Raw genomic sequence first — 9,064 nt, 5'->3', positions numbered from 1 at the left:
GTCTCCAAAATCATTGAAGAGAGTGACTGCAGTCATGAAATTAAAAGATGCTTGCTCCTTGGAAGAAAAGTTATGACCAAGCTTGAAAACATATTAAAAAGCAGAGATATTACTTTGCCAACAAAGGTATATCTAGTCAAAGCTATGGTATTTCCAGTAGTCATGTATGGATATGAGAGTTGGACCATAAATGCTGAGCACTAAAGAATGATGCTTTTGAACTGCGGTGTTGGAGAAGACTCTTGAGAGTCCCTTGGACTGCAAGGACATCCAACCAGTCAATCCTAAAGGAAATCCGTCCTGAATATTCATTGGAAGGACTGATGCTGAAGCTGCAATTCCAATACTTTGGCCACCTGATGGGAAGAACTGAATCACAGGAAAAGACCTTGATGCTGGGAAAGATTGAAGGTGGGAGGAGAAGGGGATGACAGAAGATGAGATAGTTTGATGGCATCACCGATGTGATGAACATGAGTTTGAGCAGGCTCCAGGAGTTGATGATGGACAGGGAAGCTTGCCATGCTGCAGTCCATGGGGTCACAAAGAGCTGGACACTGCTGAGCAACTGAACTGATGCTGTATATTATATCCTCATGACTTAGTTTGTAATTGAAAGTTAGTACCTCTTGATCCCCTTCAGTCATTTTACCCACCTTCCAATACCCCTTCCTTTTGGATATCATAAATTATTCTCTGTCTCTGTGAATTTTGTTTTGTTTGGTCGTCTGTTTTTTAGATTCCACATATGGGTGAAATCATAGAATATTTGTCTTTCTTCATCTGACTTATTTCACTTAACATAATATCCTCTTTGTCCACTCATGTTTGTCCCCAGTAAAAAGATTTCTTTCTCTTTTATGTTTGAGTAATATTTCACAATAATAAATTGTGGAAAGCTCTTAAAGAGATGAGAATACCAGACCATCTTACCTGTCTCCAGAGGAACCTCAAGTCAAGAAACAACAGTTAAAACCGCATACAGAACAACTGATTGGTTCGGCACTGAGAAAGGAGTATGACAGGGCGATCTGTTCTCACTCTGTTTGTCTAACCTATACACTGAGCAAATTATGAGAAATGCCAAGCTGATGAGTTACAAGCTGGAATCAAGATAGGTGGAAGAAACAGCAACAACCTCAGAAATGTGGATGATACCACTCTAATGGCAGAAAGCAAAGAGGAACTAAAGAGCCTCTTGATGAGGGTGAAAGAGGAGAATGAAAGAGCCAGTTTAAAGCTAAATATTAAAAGAACTAAGATCATAGCATCTGGCCCCATTGCTTCATGGCAAATAGAGAGGGAAAATGTGAAAGTAGTGACAGATTTCCTCTTCTGGGGCTCTAAAATCACTGCAGATGGAGACTGCAGCCATGAAATCAGAAGACGTTTGCTTCTTTGCAGGAAAGCTATGACAAACTTAAACAGGATGCTGAAAAGCAGAGATGTTACTCTGCCGACAAAGGTCTGTATAGTAAAGGCTATGATCTTTTCAGTGCTCACATACAGTTGTGAGAGCTGGACTGTAAAGAAGGCAGCATGCCAAAGAATTGATGATTTCCAACTATGCTGCTGGAGAAGACTCTTGAGACTCCCTTGGGCAGCAAAGATATCAAACAAGTTAATCTTAAGGGAAATCAACCCTGAATATTCATTGGTAGGACTGATACTGAAGTTGAAACTCCAGTATTTTGGTCATCTAATGGAAACAGCTGATTCACTGGAAAGGTCCCTGATGCTGGGAAAGATTGAGGGCAGAAGAAGAGGGTGTCAGAAGGTGAGATGGCTGGGTGGCATCACTGATGCAATGGACATGAACTTGGGCACCTTTTAGGAAATGGTGAGGGACAGAGAAGCCTGGCACGCTGCAGTCAATGGTTGGACATGACTGGGCGACTGAGCAACAACTACGTGTATATATCTACACTGCATATGTACATATGCCACATCATCTTTATCCATTCATCTGTTAATGGGCACTAAGATTGCTGCAATATCTAAGCTATCATAAATCATGCTGAAATTATCATAACAGTGCATATATCTTCTGTCATTAGTGCTTTTGTTTTCTTTGGACAAATGCCCAGGAGTGGTATTGCTAGATCATATGCAGTTCTGCTTTAGTTTTTGAGGAATCACCATACTGTTTTCTATAGTGGCTGCACAAATTTACATTCCCACTAACAGTGCAGGAGAGCTCCCTTTTCTCTATGTCTGATTGCATATTTTATTCCTGTGAATAGAAAGATTTGCAATGGGTTTTTTGTAATGAGGTACCTAAACCCAACTGAACCCCTTGCTTTTTTATTTTTATTTTATAATATTTTGTTTTATTTTATATTTTATTTTATAACACTCAAAAACAAAATTAACATCTGCAAAGACAATAAAAGATGTTTTTAAATGCTAAAAATGGTTCACTTTCATGTGCATTTTGTTTAAATGCAATCATATACAGACAACTTTCCATTTATGTTAAATATAGATATGGATGTGAAAATAATCACGAAAGACCACAAAGTTCTCAATATATTTTTCAAATAAATCATTTTTTCTTTTAAAAGAACAGGCAAAGGCTTACATTCTAGAGGGGTGATAGGCAATAAGCATGGAAAAAAAGATTAGACAATTTTAGGTTCTCTGGAGATAAATCAGACAAAAGATGAGGAGATGGGAGTTGGTTGATATTTTCTTCAGTGCTTAAGGAACGTTGCCTTCAGAAGTGAAAATCAATCCGAGACTTCCTTGGAGTAGGCTGTGTATCTAACATATTTAATGAATCGGTTTGAATACTGAAATTGTTTGAAATCTATCCAGGTTATCTGGATAAGAGTCTAGATATTTTATAATCTGTGTATTTGAAATCTTTACCTGCTAAAACACCATAAAACATTGTGAAAAAATGGGTTGATATTTGTACCTATGATGTAAAAGAAATAAGAACTAATCTTAGGAGTACAGCTGGTACTAAGCGATTACTAATTACATTCACATACTCATGGGAAATATAAATGAGTATTAGTGGTAGTGGTTAAAGTGATGTCAGCCTTTTATAATCCATGTAACAGAATAACATGTAAAACATAAGACAATTCTTTTAAATTTATTTTAACTCAATTATCTTATTTATTTAGAGTTTTTACTATAAAATTCCTTCTTTGAATAGTGTAGAAGCTTGCAGGAGTAGATTGCTGGGCTCTCAGCTTCCTTTGAAATGTATATTGTTACAAGATTCTTGAATATAGGCATACAGGACTCCATACTTATAACAACAAGCATTCTTTACCTCAAGAAGGTGAAAAGACAGCCTTCAGAATTGGAGAAAATAATAGCAAATGAAGCAAATGACAAACAACTAATCTCAAAAATATACAAGCAACTCTTGCAGCTCAATTCCAGAAAAATAAACAACCCAATCAAAAAATGGGCCAAAGAACTAAATAGATATTTCTCCAAAGAAGACATTCAGATGGCTAACAAACACATGAAAAGATGCTCAACGTCACTCATTATCAGAGAAATGAAAATCAGAACCACAATGAGGTACCATTTCATGACAGTCAGAATGGCTGCAATCCAAAAGTCTACAAGCAATAAATGCTGGAGAGGATGTGGAGAAAAGGGAACCCTCTTACACTGTTCGTGGGAATGCAAACTAGTACAGCCACTATGGAGAACAGTGTGGAGATTCCTTAAAAAACTGGAAATAGAACCGCCATACGACCCAGAAATCCCCCTGCTGGGCATACACACTGAGGAAACCAGAATTGAAAGAGACACATGTACCCCAATGTTCATCACAGCACTGTTTGTAATAGCCAGGACATGGAAGCAACCTAGATATCCATCAGCAGATGAATGGATAAGAAAGCTGAGGTACATATACACAATGGAGTATTACTCAGCTATTAAGAAGAATACATTTGAATCAGTTCTAATGAGGTGGATGAAACTGGAGGCTACTATACAGAGTGAAGTAAGCCAGAAAGAAAAACACCAATACAGTATAGAAAGATGGTAACGACAACCCTGTATGTGAAACAGCAAAAGAGACACAGATGTACAGAATAGTTTTGGACTCTGTGGGAGAGGGAGTGGGGGATGATTTGGGACAATGGCATTAAAACATGTATAATATCATATAAGAAATGAATCGCCAGTCCAGGTTTGATGCAGGATACAGGAACCTTGGGGATGGTACACTGGGATGACCCAGTAGGGATGATATGGGGAGGGAGGTGGGAGGGGGCTTCAGGATGGGGAACACGTGTACACCCATGGCAGATGCATGTTGAAGTATGGCAAAACCAATACAATATTGTAAATAAAAAATAAATAAATAAATAATTAAAAAAGGAAAAAAATTTTAAAAAATAAAAATAATGGAAAAAAAAAAGAAAAGCATTTGATAGCTGTAGTGATTGTGCACTATTTTTAAAAAAAAACTTCAGTTTCCAAAACAAACAGAAGCACACATACTGTTCAATAAATTTTATTACCAGGTCACCCTCTAATTTGGTCTCTTAACATGCTGTCACTGTTTTTCTTAAAATATCAATAGCTTCCTAAAAGAAAAAATGTATTATTTAGACATTTTTAATTCCAGTGAGGCTATTTGCCATTTCATTGGGATCGATATTTTATTTCATTTTTCTTCTAAGAAACTATTATATCAATAATGAAAAATATGTATATGTAAATACTGAACTGGAATATATACAGTAAACATATATATTGCTATGGAGAGAGTCATTCTACATTTATCTTTTTTCCATCAACTCAGAAGGAATCAGGATTTGTATATAAAATCTCATTAGCTTGAGCCATTCAATCTTGTGTACTGAAATGGATCATTAATTCTAGGAGACAGAGTGTTTAGACAGAGTTTTCTGAAGCTGGATTCAGATCCTAACTCTGTCACTCATGAAATATGTAGCACTGAACTTGTTACTTTATATTTCCGAAATTCAGATGCCTCATCTATAAAAGGTGACTGTTAATGCTCCAGCTGCATGGTGTTGCTGAAAAGGCCAATGACATCTGGCTTTTAGAGCTTTGTCCAGCTCCTAAGATCTCAGTGAACATTGCCTCCTCCTGCTTATGTTCATGGAACTCAGAGTAACCAAACTGGGCAGAAGCATAGTGCGTATCCGGTTTTTGGTTTTGTTTTGTTGTTTTTTAATGTAAAATGACTATTTGATTTGAAAAGAGCAGAATTAGGAATGTGTTTGTTTATGAGTGATAGAAAGCTCAACTAATCTTGAAACAGTGTACGGCTTTCTTACCTAACCAGAATTTGAGAGATGTGCTGTTACCTGCCTATGCTCACAGTGGTGTTCTTATTTCGAAGAACACCTGGCTTGATGCCTAATGATTGCAACATGGCTGGCTGCTACAGACGGATTCATCAAGAAAATCTTCAAGGGAGAAAAACGGGTGCAGAAGAGGAGGCAGTCACTTCTGCTCCCTGCTCTTTCACCAGGAAATCAACAGGTTTCCTATGCTACTGCTACTGCTAAGTCACTTCAGTCGTGTCCGACTCTGTGTGACCCCATAGACGGCAGCCGACCAGGCTCCCCCGTCTCTGGGATTCTCCAGGCAAGAACACGGGAGTGGGTTGCCATTTCCTTCTCCAATACATGAAAGTGAAAAGTGAAAGTGAAGTCGCTGAGTCATGTCCGACCCTCAGCGACCCCATGGACTGCAGCTTTCCAGGCTCCTCCGTCCATGGGATCTTCCAGGCAAGAGTACTGGAGTGGGGTGCCATTGCCTTCTCTGCAGGTTTCCTGTAATTTCCTATAAAATTCAGTGATGATTTACTGGTATTGGCTGTGTTATATGGTTATTCTCAGTTGCAAGGTGTACTGTAAGAGCAAGCTGGTAATTGCTGTCTTTAAGAAGTTCAAGGTTGCACTAGCTAGGGAAGAAGGTGAGAAATAGCTGCTGAGTAATATTTTAGTGTCTGCCATAATAGTCATTAAAGGAAATATCAGAATCCAGTTAGACATCCATATATTTGTTTTATGGTTTAGTATTTATTGTTTTAATATCAAATTGCCTATGGGAAAGTGCTACCATGAACTTTTCATTGCTTCGTTTTTCTGAAGTTTGAATTTAGCATTAGTGTGAGAAGATTTTATTTTGCAATTGAAATTCTTTATGTGTTTTAGCTTGTTTTCTTGAAAAAGAACCATCAGTTTGGCAAGGTGCCTCTATAGAAATTGTTCCCATTCACTCAGTTCATTCATCACACCCTAGCTGCACTGGCTTTTCTTATTTTTCTCGAATATGCCTAGTTCATTCCTACTCCGTGGCTTTCCCACTTCTCCCTTCAGTTTTAGGGAGCGCTCGTCTAGCCCAAACCTTCACCCATCACCACTACTTTCCCTAAAAGAAAATTTTTAGCTTTGAGGTGAAACTATTGCTAAAGATATAAACTGTTGTGATTGCTGCCATTTTGGGGAACTCTTTTCTGCCCCTCAGTAAATATGCTGGGAGCTTTATACTTCTACTCTTTGAAATAAAACTCTGCCTTTAAGAGTGTCTGCATGTTCATGGAAGATCATTCATGGGCTGAACCCAGGTTCTTGTCTCAAAACTCTCAATTATAGTAATAGCATGACAACATTGAGATGTATCATTTTGTCATTCACTAAACAGAGAATAATATCTCATTTATATGAGTAGGAAAACAAATTTTAGCCTTAGCCTAGCTGAATATCTTAATATCTCTTGAAGCTTCTGCATTATATGGTACAATCCACCTCTTGCTATTTCATGTAACATGGTGAACAGTTCCTGTGTTTTTTCAGCTACAGTCTAGGATGAATCAGGGCTTAAAGATCCAGCCACATTAAAGAAGATCAAAAAGTTATTAATATAATACTTACCAGAGTTAACAAAATGTTCTCATCTTCTCTCTATTAATGGATCACAATATTATGTGACTCTACCACTGTTCACAAGAAGAGGAGTTTCACAATGACTTTATATTCTTTTATTGGTTTTTCCTAACCAAAATCTATACTGCTACAAAGGTCAGGGATCATGTAACTGCCGTGTCATTTACAGAGTCTGAGTGGTTCATTGATTGCTGGTCTCCTGACTCACCCGTATAACTAGCTAAAAGGTTTTCTTCTCATTGATGAAAGTCGTCCAGCAGGCAAGACAATAGACTGCATTGATGAAATGTCTAAAGGCAAAAAATGCAATTCCAATTCACTGTGAAATTCTAATTGGGAATCTGTTTTAAGCCTTCACTATTGAGAAGTAGTTCCATTTATTTTCTATTGCCTGTAGCCCAGTGTTTTAAAGCCCGTTGATTGCTGGAGGAAGTGGCAGTGACAGATCCTGAATTTCCAGATGGTCTGACTGAAAATCCAGAAAATGGAGGTTCTTTTCTGCTGTGTTTTATCTTAATTGAAACCTAACTCTTCCCAGGACCACATGCATTTTCAGCTTTCCTGTTTAGAGGGTAATGATAGGTACTGCACATGTGAGGTCTTCTGCTGTCTTCAGTAGAAAATATCTCAAGTAATAAGACAATGGTCCCATTACTTCATGGCAAACAGATGGGGAAACAGTGGAAACAGTGACAGATTCTATTTTGGGGGACCCCAATCACTGCAGATGGTGACTGCAGCCATGAAATTAAAAGATGCTTACTCCTTGGAAGGAAAGTTATGACCAACCTAGACAGCACATTAAAAAGCAGAGACAGAGCTAAGATGGCGGAGGAGTAGGATGGGGAGAACACTTTCTCCCCCACAAATTCATCAAAAGAACATTTAAACGCCAAGTAAATTCCACAAAACAACTTCTGAATGCCGGCAGAGGACATCAGGCACCCAGAAAAGCAACCCGTCTTCGAAAGGAGGTAGGAAAAAATATAAAAGACAAAAAAAGAGACAAAAGAGGGAGGGATGGAGTTCCGTCCCGGGAAGGGAGTCTTAAAAAGAGAGAAGTTTGTAAACACCAGGAAACCTTCTCGCTGCTGAATCTGTGCCGAGCCTTGGAAGCACAGAGGGCAACATAACAGGGAGGAAAAATAAATAAACAATTAAAACCCGCACATTGCGAGCCCTACGGTAACTCCCCCAGCGGAGAAGCAGCGCAGACGCCTGCATCCGCCATTAGCAAGCGGGGGCTGGGCAGGGAGGCGTGGCGTGGGCTGCATCACAAGGAACTGGCCTGAATACCCCGAGCGCTATCTGAGCGAAATAATTTGGGCTAGCAAACCAGACTGTGGTATATCTACCACGCGAAAAGCCAGCCCTAACCGAAGACACCGCCAGGCCCACACATGGAACAAAGGACTGAACAGAGATAGCCGGCGGCAGACCATCCCCCTCCAGTGATAGGCAGCCAGAGCTGGAAGGGGACAATCGCAGCCCCAGAGAGACATTATCTATAAAACTGTAAGCAGGCTTCTTTGCTAACTAAAACTTCTTGGGGGTCTGGACGGTCAACATCTGCCTGAGAAGGTGCGCCGGTGCACACCTAGATAACCGAGTGGAGGGGAGGCGATAAGTTGCAGCAATTGCGTGCGCCAAACATCACATCACCTGAGCTGCTCGGATCTGGGAAGGGCACAAAACGCAGGCTCAACCGAGAGTCTGAGCCTCTAAGGACTAGCCAAGTGCCTGAACCTGAGCGGCTTGGACCTGGAAGTGCAGGCAGCCCAGGGCCGGCCATGGATGGTTCCCGGCGGAGCAACCTAGAGCCTGAGCAGCGTGGGCAGGGAGGCCACATGCGCCGTGAACGGGGGGCAGACCCAGTGTGGCTGAGGCACTGCAAGCACACGCCAGTGTTATTTGTTTGCAGCATCCCTCCCTACCTCCCCTCAGCGCGACTGAACAAGTGAGCCTAAAAAAAAAAAAAAAAAGAAAGTGTCCTCCACTGTCCCCTTTGTGTCAGGGCAGAAACCAGATACTGAAGAGACCAGCAAACAGAAGAAGCTATAACAGAGGGAACCGCCTTGGAAGCTACAGGCAATAGATTAAAACCCTGTGGTTAGTACCAACTACATAGGAAGGGGCCTATAGATCTTTAGAAATATAAGTCT

Source organism: Bison bison, unplaced genomic scaffold (assembly GCF_000754665.1).
Source record: "Bison bison bison isolate TAMUID 2011002044 unplaced genomic scaffold, Bison_UMD1.0 scf7180017864388, whole genome shotgun sequence".
Lineage (NCBI taxonomy): Eukaryota > Metazoa > Chordata > Mammalia > Artiodactyla > Bovidae > Bison > Bison bison.
Note: the sequence above shows the minus strand (reverse complement) of the source record.